The sequence below is a fragment of the Benincasa hispida genome, chromosome 1 (genome assembly GCF_027475165.1).
Source record: "Benincasa hispida cultivar pf3 chromosome 1, pf3_genome.v1.1, whole genome shotgun sequence".
In the NCBI taxonomy this organism is placed as follows: domain Eukaryota; kingdom Viridiplantae; phylum Streptophyta; class Magnoliopsida; order Cucurbitales; family Cucurbitaceae; genus Benincasa; species Benincasa hispida.
The window spans coordinates 71126372-71137791 of NC_143478.1; the positions used below are offsets into that span (position 1 = coordinate 71126372).

The 11420-nt window shown below is 31.4% G+C and overlaps 1 long non-coding RNA gene across 15 annotated transcripts; it reads right to left on the minus strand.

The window, feature by feature from the left end:
* Positions 1-327: 327 nt before the first annotated feature.
* Positions 328-9472, minus strand: LOC150038692 (uncharacterized). Of its 15 annotated transcripts, none has more exons than XR_016529502.1 (8): positions 3261-3591; positions 2831-2959; positions 2621-2712; positions 2486-2544; positions 2318-2397; positions 1370-1528; positions 691-821; positions 328-605 (listed from the first exon to the last, which is right to left on the minus strand). It is a non-coding gene; the product is annotated as an uncharacterized LOC150038692 (long non-coding RNA). The 15 variants fall into 15 exon arrangements; XR_016529501.1 differs by having other exon boundaries at positions 2621-2738; positions 2831-2967; positions 3261-3569; XR_016529500.1 differs by having other exon boundaries at positions 2806-2967; positions 3261-3567.
* Positions 9473-11420: the final 1948 nt, after the last annotated feature.

An 11420-nucleotide genomic window follows, 5' to 3' on the forward strand; every position in this document is an offset into this window, starting at 1 on the left:
TTAATATCGATTTTAAACCGACATTAAAGATAGTGTTATTAAAGCCCTTTAATGTCGGTTGCCTTTAATGTCAGTTGCCTTTAATGTCAGTTTTAAATTGATATTAAAGGGCTTCAATAACACAACCTTCAATATCGATTGTAACCGACATTAAAGACCTTCAGTGAAATTTTCAACTGACATTAAAGGTCTTTAATGACGATTACAACTGACATTAAAGCCTTTTTTTTAATTCGTAACCGACATTGAAGCCGGAATCTGTCCATTTTTTTTTAATTTCATTGTTGAATCCATTTTTTTGGTCAAAAAGTATAACATGACACATCATCATCAAACGTTGTGGCTATGACATATTATTCATATATGGATTGTAAATTTATTACATTTAATCCACAAATTCTGCTATAAAATTATAATTTAAAAGGTTGTACAATAATTCAGGCCTTGAAAACACAAATTACAAGTAATACAAACATTATGATTTTACAAACACTATGAGTTTACCGTCCCTTTCCACTTGGTAAGTATGGATCCTTTCATAATTCTTCTTGAACAGACCCCTCCAGCTTCAGCAGTGTCTAGTTATAGGCATCTTTGTCTGACCACTATTGTTCAAAGGATCACAAACAAAACATGTTTAAGACAAAGGATTGAAAGTGAAAATATCATCAGAATTCATATTCAACTAACCGTGTTTATTGGGAATGTGCATAAATGGTACATTCAAGGCAAAATTCTTGTAGTGAATGTGTTGGATCTAGAGTTCCCCAAGAAAAAGCATAAAGAGGTTGCGATACCAAATCTTTACTCTTTTGTTGCACCTGCAAAACAAGAAAACTCAATAGTTGAATAAATGAGAGAATCTTCTTTTTCAAAATCTTTACTCCTTTTTTAAGAATCTTCTTTTTCTAAATTTTTGACAGCATAACGATGCTACCACAACAAAACCAAAAATTTACCTTGAACCTGTTCAAAGAAACACTCCCAAAAATATTTCACAACCACTTGTTCTCAACAGAACTTTCAGAATTCTCAAAAAATTAATATTCAAGAACACATACATCAATAAGCAAATTTAGCTCACAATGTACTTCAAATCTCAAAAGTTGTCACAAAAACTACCATAGTGCATGAATAACCTACAAACTACCATAGTGCAACCCACAAACTCAAGCACCTTGAATCAAATCTAAACTACAAATAAATAGTACCCATGAGTCATAAGCAGGTGTTACATTCTAATCCAATATGGTCCAAAGAGAAATAAGCACACTATAACTTTTTAAACAGGAATTTCCATATCATTAGAGTCACTTGAAAACACTTAGAAACTGTGCTTAAAACTGCAAGCATTCAAAAATGTACTTACCAGGAACAATTTTTACGTGAATCCCTTACTGTTGCAAGAAATCCATCTCCTCCCCACCCCTTCCAAACACCTAAAAAACACACTAACAACATTATTAAAAGTATAGGGTAGAACGAACCTGGCGGCACGTGTGACGAGACATGCGAACGACGACAATGCCTACCATATAGTAAAAAAACGTTTAAAATAAATCAAAACAAGCAAGCAATACGTAAAAGAAGATTAGAATTTAAACGCAAGGTAGACACACAAACAGCTGACTTACCTTAGTAAGCATCTAATAACAGCATAAGCTGACTTCATTAATAGTATTGAAATCAGTACTAGGCCAAAGGTTACAAATCAGTTGGAAGAACTTGCCATACAATTTCATAATAAGAATGAGCTTATATCCATAACAGACTATTGACACCTAAATCTTTAATATCAAAACTCTGACAACGCTCTTCAGATTAGTAATGAATGGAACTTACAAGGATTGGATTAATAGAATTTCACGATAAATCCCATGCTAAAATGTTTTGACTAGAAGTTTCATGATTTCTTCAATCAATTTTAGAAAATGACGGTACAACATGGATTGGAAAACAAAACCGGTAAATACTTCATTCCATAATTTTGAAGGCATAGACATTAATTCTCAATAGAGCCAATAGCTCCAATGATCATTGCCAAACAGTTATTAGACAGTAATATCCATCCAATCTCCTATAAACAACTAATAAAATTTTAGCAGTTGTTTCATGTCAATACATCATAGCCATTCATAATATCTAGACTAGAAATATTTGTCCTCTTTTCCCCTTCCCTTCTCTTCTTGAGCCTCATAAATAAACCAACATCAAAAAGAGGAGATATGATTATATGAATATAAATGATACCAACTGTTGTTTCATGTCAATACATCCAATCTCTAGCCATGTTAAGTAGTAGACAAATAATGCGTACCAACTGTTTTATTCTCCACAAAGCATTGCAGTGCAGTTACAAGTTCACGCTTACGCCCTTTGGCCAGAAGACCTACGCATCTGAAAAATGTGAACATAAATGATAAATAAGAAAGTAAGCTAGAGATCTATTAGACTATTACAAACTACATATGGAACTGGAATGCACTTGTGCCGAGACACAGCAGCCAGCAGCTGCAGCACAAAAACTCCAAGCCAATATCCAAACTGAAAATCCAATGAAGAATTCTCAACAGGGGGAACGCATCAAAACCTGTTACTTCAAAGATAAAGTTCTTATTACCTCAATGTCATTCTCAGTTCTTGGACCGTCATAGCCTCAATTCTCGACGGGTCATCCTTAAAACTTTGAATGTCTGCTTTACAGTCATTTTCCTATATGTAAAAGTTGAGTAAAAGCCCTAAATCCGAATAAAGAAGAGAAGCATAATAGGTAATTGAAATATACTCAAACAAAAAACATCTCACAATAGTCTCTTCCGAAATTTGTTACCAGACTTATATCTCTCCTTGTCCCGCCAGGCTCTGAATTCTGTGTGGATAAAGTTATAGAGGATTGACGCCATTACATTCCTTTGCACATTAGGTATCAATGTTGCAACTCTCAACCTACTCTGATTCACTACAAGGCTAAGGGGAGTCCGGGTTAGTCCAGATGAACAATGAGTCAATTGAAATACTACTAGTACAAGTAACAAAACCATATTCTAGTTAGGAGATGCAGAGAGCATTTCAGTCAAGAGAATGAGCTCACTCTTCCTAAGAATTTAACACTTGTTTTTCATATATGAAATGAGCCAAACTTTCATTCAAATTGAAGAGACTTGATTGACTTTTCCTTAACTTATGAACAAAGATGGATACAACAAAATAAAAAAAATAAAAATAAAAAAAGAGAAAAGAAATTTGGTGAAAGGGCAAACCTGGAGGGATGAAGGAAACTTCTAAACCCCAATTGCAAAACTGACTTCATTGACAAATATGAGATAAGAAAAATAGTATGCAGAGGGATAAATGCGTTACAGTGAGACTTTGAGAGAAGAAAAACAAGATTTATAGAAGCAGAAAAATGAAGCGGCAAAGACGAGCAGAGGGGAAGAAGAAGAAGAAGAAATTCCAACTCAGAAGGAACTTGAGAGTGTTGAGATATATATGTGGGTAAACAACTCAAGAGGTAGGGTAAGATGGAAGTGTGAGAATGAGAGGAAAAAGAAAATAGGGGGAGAGTGAAGAGGGAAATGAAAAAATGGAGGGAAAATAGAAAGTTTGAAGATAAATTAAGCGGGTCTTTAATGTTGGTTTAAAAAAAACTCAGTAAAATTCAAAATTCCATCAATCCAAACAAATATCATAATAAACCACAAAATCTACAAAAAGAAGTGATTTCTCAAAAATCAACAAACGCAAGTAGTTAGCATAAGAAAGGAGAACACTTAATAACCATCTATCAAATAAGAAAGGGGAACTCTAAAGATTAATTTCGTTTGGCAAAATTTATAAACATAAACTAAAAAACTTATAAACATAAACAACTCAATGGAAGCCATAAACAAACTTATCAACCTAAGCATGTAAGCTTATCAAAACTAAGAAAAAATACTAATAACAATCAAATTCATTTGAACAAATACATAAATATAAATGAAAACCATAAACAATAATTAAGTTATGACTACCATAACTACAGGATAGTCAAAGCACTCCAACACATATTTTAATTTAACACTTTAGAGAAAGACTCAATAAGTTCCCCTTCCCACCATGAATCAAACTTTACCTAGTAATTCAATATGGTAACAAAAATTTCAGTATTGAGTGTTTGCTTTTTTCTTCTTTTTCCCCCTTTTCGTAAGAAACAAAGAATGTCAATATAATCACAAAGCTGAAGTTGCATTATTAGAACTAAAATATAACTAACAGTGAAAGCAAAGTGAAAATCAAAAAACAAGCATACGCTATCAACCTACGGTGCTCAATATTAGAAAAACATACGCTATCAACTACGTGAAATGAAGTATCTATTGACAATGTAACCCATGTAATATTTCAAAGAGGAGCTCTTATACACGGGTTAGAGCTCATTTATTGAAGATAAGTGGTCAAGGAATTGGACCTTGTTTAAAAGTCACTTCTTCCATTTTGAGTGAAATGCAAAAATTGGAAGAAGAAGTAAAGGCTCGGCTAGAAAGAAAAGGTCCAAAGAATGTTCCCTTACTGCCTCCGGTCATAACAATTGGTGGTGTTAATATCAGTAATTCTTCTATTACAAGAAAATTGGACTTTGAGAAGAAGAGAAAGTATAGTAGTAGTGACTAAAGCATGGGACATTATTGGAGATAGTTTTGATTCTTTTGAAGATGTTGGTATGTTGGAAGTAGCAAATTTATCTTTAGATGAACCAGAGTTAGAGGTTGATGTTTTGGGAGTTCATGGTGGTGGTGAAAGTGATAATGATGTTGATGATGATGATATTATGGTGATTTAAGATTTGAGTGTTTCAAGTTTCTCTATTTTCTAGTCTTTATGTTAATCCATATGTTACTAATTTGGTTTGTACTAAGAACTTTGTGGTGGGACAAAGTGATAATATTTCAAGTTTCTTTAGTTTGTACTAAGAATTTTGTAATATGTATTTCGTATTGGGTTTTATGTCCTAAAACTCGTGGTTTGTAAACAAAAGAACTTATTCTGAAAATTCAATAAGTTGTTATTGAATATATTGTTTGTAGAAATCCAATAAACCTAAGTCCCTTGACTATTATATGAGTACTTGAACTTTATGTGGAGACATACAAGTGGATCAGGTTCGAGTAAATAGTCAAAATGATCTATAGTATATGAATAAGGTTGGATGCCTTATTCTGATAACACTATTGGATGCGGCCTACTCTGTAGTTGTTACAAAAAGTTGTAAGGTGCTATATACGAAGTGATCCTAATTCGTGCATGTTGTGACATGAGGAGTGGGGTCGTTCTATGCAAATGATTTTTTGCAAGATCGGACAACGAAACAGTCACTCTTATTTTATAACACTGTTTACTGTTTAAGACTGACTATTTCAAAGCGATGACCTAGGTAACTTGACCTTAATCCTGAGCTAACTATGAACTCTTGTTTGTTCGGGATTATCCTTTGATCTGCAAATGGTGAGAGTAGACCAACTGCCTCTGCTCAATAAAATTCTCATTTTGGGGATAAGACGGGATGAATAGCTGGGGACATAGAGTGCAAGATGAAATTCACTCCTACCCAATTAAGGATAGTAGAGAGGCTATTCCCTTCAAGTGTTGATTCTAGGTTCTTGAACAAGAGGCCTCACCCTCTCATTGGTCCGAGAGGGATTCAATTTGTTGATTGGATCACAAATCAATTGTTCATTAGGGGATCAGTGGGACTTAAGGAACAAGAGGTAATTTCGGGGGTAAAACAGAGATTCGACCCAGGTGTTATTACGAACAACCTGTGAAAGGTTAACTTACTAATCATGGTTATACCAAGTGGACATTATATATCTACAATGAGGGAAGTTCAGCTACGGGCTTTAATGGAATCACCCATTAGTTAATGAATGGGGGTTAGATCGGTCTAATGAGTTTAGCCGATTAATCTCAGATCGTTGGAGCCCATGATCTGTAGGTGCACAAGGTCTCCCTACTAGCTTGTAAATGGATTAGCTCTAGAATAGCATGATAAGTTAATTTGAAGTGTTCAAATTAGAATTAAATGAAATTGAAAAAATAATATTTAAATATGATTTAAATATTTAAAGATGGAATTGTGTAAAAATTAATTTAATATTTGATATTAAATTAATTAGAATTATTTAAATTGCTTAAATAATTACTTATTAATTTTATTTAGAAAAATAATTTATGAAATTTATTTTGTAAAATTAATAATATTTTTAATTTTATTAAAATAATTGATTTATGAAATCAATATTTTAGAAACTGGAAAAGAGATGAAAAATCACAAAATGGAAAAATGGCCTTTTCCATTGTCTTCTTCCAAGTAGTTCACTAACAACCCACTTCAAGCTTCATTAAACACCAAGCATGAGCTGCATCTCATGCAGCAAACCTCTTTGCCTGGATGTCTACAATATATTGAAGAGGTTATAATATTTTTTAAATAATGCAACCAATCAATTTTTCTAAAAAAAATTGAGAGAAGAAGGGTGTTCTTCACGTTGGGCTGCTGTAGTGAGCTTGTCTCCAAATTCCCTTAATTCAGGCTTATTTTGAGTCCCACAACTCAATCTAGAGCACCAAGAGGATAGTAAGAAAGATCTTGGGGTGGTTTACAACAAGATTCAGAGGAGATTTGCAGCTGGATTCAAGCTTTGAGGAAGTTCTACAAAGGTTGTCACAAAACCCATTTATTTTTGCTTAAGCATATTTTCATTTCTGCCAAAATTAATGAATTAGAGTACTTATGAATCCTGATCACTTTCGCTACACAATGGTATATTCCAACATTTCATTGATTAATTTTTATGTTATTAATTTGATATCTTATGTTTTGGACTTGGTGGATTATATTTTAGTATCTTTCTTTATGGTTAAATTTATATATATGAAAAAAAAATTAAATGACGTATCCTTAGACATATTCGTATCTTAGTTTTTTAGAAATTGACGAATCATCAAATCCGATCGTATCTATATCAGTGTCTATGCTTCATAGAACAGAATAGAATACAATCTTACCACCCTTCTCAACGAGTTGCAGACTACGAGTCCTTGATGAAAGTCAAAGAACAGCACGTGGAGGCTAATGTTGTCAGTACCTTGAAAAATTTTCCATAGAAGTTCTATCTCTGGGACTAAATCTACGGCTTCTTCCTCTGGTACAAAAAATGTAAGAAGAAGAAGGTGGTAAGGGGAATAAAGCTACCCCTACTATTGTCGCTCATAAGGTCAAAAAGGCTAAGATTGTAAAGAGAACCTGTTTTCATTGCATCTAGACGGGCACTATAAAAGGAACTGTCCAAAATACTTGGTTGAGAAGAATAAGGCAAAAGAAGGTAAATACGATTTGTAATAACCCTAACTTTTACATATATTTTAATTAACTTAATAGAGATCCTTACTTGTAAAACATTATTTCTAAATAAAATTTAATCTAAAGTTTAGCAATAGAAATCATAAAATAACAATACATTTTTTAAATATGTAGTAAATATATAATAAGTGTGTGATTCTAAATTAACTAAACTAAAATTTTGGCAAGTTGTGATTCTAAATTAAATAAGCTAAAATTTTGGCAAGTTGCATCATCCTCGACGATCTCATCATCATCTACATGACTACTTGAAAAAAAATTAAAACACGAGAGGTAGTATAAAACTACTCTGTTAGTGGTTCCCATTATAAGGAACCTTCATGCTAAATCACACACACCATGCTTGCATGCTTGCATAACCTATCATAACATATTGGTCATGAGACAACCTAACTAAAATTGCACTTGCTTGCATATCTTTACATACATATTCATATCCTTGATTTGACGTCATGCTATGCAAAAATACCCTATACCATAACATGAACTAGTTTGATTTCCTAGGCCCAGCTGTTTAGCAGAAACTATACTTATCATATCATGCTTGCTGCATAATGTAAACATGAACTAGTTTCGTTTCTTAGGCCTAAACGTTTAACAGAAACAACACTTATCATAACATGCACCTTGTTACATAACATAAACTACTTAGTTTGGTATTTCATGCATAAGATATTCTTTCTTAATTCCATGACATATAAGACTACTTACTAGACTTCAATGCAATGTAACACACAATTATGGCATACTTAACCTAAGCATGTACTACCAATCAACATGCTATCATAAATCATGGGAAGCAAAAAATCATGGAAAATTTACACATTGTAACACGCTTTCTCAAACATTAATCACAAATAAAAAAATATTTAATGAAACATATATAAAAGAAACATAATACAAATCGATCGTAATCATTAATCAAATTTAAAAATTCAACACATTACAATTCAATGGATAATTATTTATAAAAGTCAAACACAACAATTAACCATAAATCACATATATATTATAAAACATTCAATTAGAAACATATGACGGAAACTACTTACAACTAATCATACAACTATACAATTAAACAAGACAATAATAAAACACCCAATTCGGTAACTTATGATAGAATCCACTTACCTCAAGCTTGAAATCTAAAACTTTTATAAGATCCCTATATAACATTTATCATGATTTCAATTAGTAATTTAGTTTCCTAAAAGAAACTCATTAGCTAGCTAAGTACACTATTCTAGTTAACTTAAACTACATATTAATTATCATAGTTATCATTACTAATAAAATTATTACATATATGAATCTCATATCATAATCTTTATGTTATTAGCCTCTGATCTGTACCTAAAAAAACATGAAAATTATTTGTAAAATTTAAGATTAATGAAAGAAATTGAAAACTCGAGTAATAATGTTTTTACCAAAATTTAGTCCTATGCAAAATATATCGTAAAAGTAAATTTTAATGCCTTAAACATAATTTTTGGCTAACTCTAAGTTTCTGGTCATGATTACAAAGTTTCATAGCCAATGCATTTTAATTTTGATATCAAACAAGCTAAAATATGGCGTAAACTGATAAACACAATTTTAGACTAGTTTTTAGAGATTGTTTTGAACCATTTTTTATTCTGGTTTTCAGATCTAAATCAACATTTTGAGATCTAAATATCACTAAAAATAATACCTAGGTTTTCTAAGAATAACCACTAAAGATTACTGGAAGCTAGAGAGAACTGTCCTTACCATTAGATGTGCTTTCGTCTCTACCATTAGGATGGATGGAGAAAACTTTAAATATCTAAAGAGCTTGAAATAATTATGGAATACATTATAGAAGAGGCCATGAGCATGTTCGGGATCTATAAAAACTAACAGGGAAAGATTCACTAAAAAACTATATTGAAAAGAGATCATTTCTTACCGATATGATGCTACCGTTCAACAATCTCGTGATATCCAAGAACACCAATTGAATCAACTTTGAAAATTCACTATTCTCTCTAGGAACTGTAATTTACATCATTAAGATAGGAGCTAGGAAGAAATTTTTAGATTTATTTAGGCTATCTTAAAAGTTAAATGGAAAGTCACTTAGATAACTTAAGAGACAAGGTTTTTAAAAAGTGAGCAAGCTCTTTTTTCTCTCTCCTCGCATGCACAAACATGAAGTCTTTCAATGGAATTTTGGGCTCCTCAATTCACCCATGGATGGAAGCTCAAAAGGTTAGGTTCAGAAAATTGTACTATGGGTGATGTCAACTTGAGTTTTGATTAAAATTCTTCCTATTTCCTATGTACTTTTTTTTAAACAATCACCAACACATGAATTTAACCTTTTATATTTTTAAATTCCTAATTATATTATTTTACATTCCTAATAATTTAATTAAAACTCATGACAAAATTAGAAACTACAAAATTGTAAGTAACAAAACCATACATCCATCTAATATCAAATTTTTTACATTACCTTGCATATGTATTCATTCTTCCATTCTAAAATTAAAATAACTAAATATAAATAAAACTAATTAATAATATTTAAATAAAATTTTTAATTATAGAATTGTAATAATCATATGCAACAAGTGTTGACATCAACCTTGATAGAATATATATATATATATATATATATCACTTAAGCTTAATGGCTCTCAGTCCTCATAAATTTAGTTTTCAAATGGCTCTAAATTATATTTAAATAATTTATTATACAAGTTTATCTAAACTAGCACAAGCACAATAATATTGTAAATTATGAAAATATCCTTAATGATTATTCGGGTCATTACATGATTTACTAGTTTTAGAAACTTGTTTAGTGGAAAATGACGATTCTGCCTAGATATTTAATTCAGAGACCACTAACTATGTTTATTCTTCTTTACAAAGACTAGTTTCTGGCAGTAGTTAGAGGCTAGAGATATGACTTTATGGGTTAGAATAGGGCAGATCGTCTAAACAGTTGCAATTGGGAGATAAAGTTATTTTTTTATTCTAAATTAATATTGTTAGACAATGTATTTTTTGTTCCAAATTTTAAAAAGAATTTGATTTCAGTATCTAGTTTATAAGAACATTCATATAATATATCGTTTATTCATGATAAAGTGTTTATTTTAAAAAAAAAAATGGCATTGATATTTGTTCAACAATAAATAAAAATAATTTATATGTCCTAACATCGTTAGCATCGAAAGTGCTCTATAATGTTGAAATGTTCACACTGCAACTACACAAAATAAAAGACTAAAAGTTTCTCCAAAAGAAAGTGCGATCTTTTGCATCTAAGATTGAGTCACATAAATCTCCATAGGATTGAGAGGTTGGTCAAAAGTGGACTTCTAAGTCAAGGTATCAAATTTTTGGTGTGGAAGCGAGTGAATGATTGTGTCAGTGAATTCGTTTCTGAATAACTTAAAACAAAGAAGAACAAAACAATAAATATTAAAACCTAAGGCATGCTTTCTAAAATGACGGAGAAGAAAGGAAAAGAGAAACAAACAAACTTACCCTAGAATAACCTTTTATTTGTGTTTTCCTCTCTGTTGGTCACGAACACTTTATGAACACAGTAGGAGAGCAGTGAAACTTGGACACAAAGGCAGAGGGTCGGCTTTCTTGGTTAATTTTGGGTGAGGGAAAAGGGAAATTTCTTGAGAGGATTTTCAACAGAGGAAGCAGATGATGTAGAGAGATTCTGATTATTTTTCATGTAATGAACTATGCCACCACTAACACCTTTGCAGTGTCTTTCTTATATGAGAGATGAAGGAGTAACTCCCTCTCAACACGTAAAATAACTCTTACTTTTAATTTTAATTATATTAGAATTCATATAATTAAAACAGACTATATATTATATCATGATATAACTAACTTTATATTCTCTCATATAATCTATAGTTTTAATATGAATCATATTCATATTAATTTTAACCTATAGTTTTTATATGAATCTCATTCTTATTTGAATCATATTCAAATATTCTCTCATTAAACTTTA